Source organism: Clupea harengus, chromosome 1 (assembly GCF_900700415.2).
Source record: "Clupea harengus chromosome 1, Ch_v2.0.2, whole genome shotgun sequence".
Taxonomy (NCBI): Eukaryota; Metazoa; Chordata; class Actinopteri; order Clupeiformes; family Clupeidae; genus Clupea; species Clupea harengus.
Genome location: NC_045152.1, coordinates 32,593,098 through 32,594,371, shown reverse-complemented (window position 1 = coordinate 32,594,371; position 1,274 = coordinate 32,593,098).

Sequence of the window (1,274 nt, the reverse complement as noted above, 5' to 3'; positions counted from 1 at the left end):
CCCTGACCAAAGAGGACTAGGTGTGAAGTGGCCTGGCAGTGGGATAATAATGGCTTTCAAAACACAGACCGAAAGACGCTCCTCTCCTCTCCGGATCAGCCTGGTGGGTGTGAGGTCATATCCAGGATGGCCGGCTCCGTGGATGGCTTCGTCCGTCGGTCTGTTTGTCCGCCTCTACTGTATGTCTGTCTGTTTGTCTGTCAGATAAGAACCCCTTCAGGGACCAGCCATGCCAGGAGGGGGGGTTTAGTTTGCGGTCGATGTGTTGCCCCTGCCACCTTCACATCACGGAGAACTGGGATTGGCTGGGAGATTTGAACTCTCCACGGAGAACTGGGATTGGCTGGAGAGATTTGAACTCTCCACGGAGAACTGGGATTGGCTGGGAGATTTGAACTCTCCACCAATCGCCCTGGCCCCATATGCACTCCCTTTATTATTCCCACTTCACACCAGTGTGCAGATGTAAGGAGGACGTCACAGCCGACTGTCAGAAAACAGCGAGACCTTGTCCAAGTAGTGACCTTCTCCGGGCGATGAGGCCTATAAGGAGGGAGAGTCCTTGGGCAGCAGTGTGATTAAAATGGTAAGTCGTTTTGGAGTTTGGACATTCCCGATTCAGGACGATTCGCGTCGTCACCCGCTCGCCGCACTCTTGGAGCTTGTTAAAAAAAATGACGAGAAGAACTTTCTTTCACTCCAAAGGCTCTGTGAAGGGGCATACTTTTTAAAGGACCTTATCCATTTCTTAGGATAGGTTACAGGACCAAAAAAAAAACACAGGAATCATAAGAGATTGAGTACACGCAGACCTCTGTGAATGTTAGACTTTCTGGCGGCGCCACTTCTGTATATGTAGCAACCTCTCTCCTGTGTCAAAAGGACCGTGGGACATCAGAGCCGCGTGCTTACTCAATCTCCAGTGATTTATGCCTGTGTGTGTGGCACTCCGACAAGAGCTAAATGACTGTTCTTTGTAAGACTTCTTTCTAGAGCACAAGTATTCTACCTGCGTTTTCCGAATGCAACCAGGTAGACATACTTGTGGTCCAATCTTCAGCAATATATACTGATGTGTATGAAATTCTTCTTGTTTGTTTGTTTTTTTTTCTTTTTTGTACTGTATTAGTATTTCAGGTTGCGTCAAACATGTAGCATTTGACACAGACCAACAACAGTGACGTCGTGCTTCCAAACTTTCGATGCACTCTCACTTTCCCCAGCCCCTTCCTTCCCCCATTTACGATGTCTTGCTGTGTGAAGCTTGCGCTCTG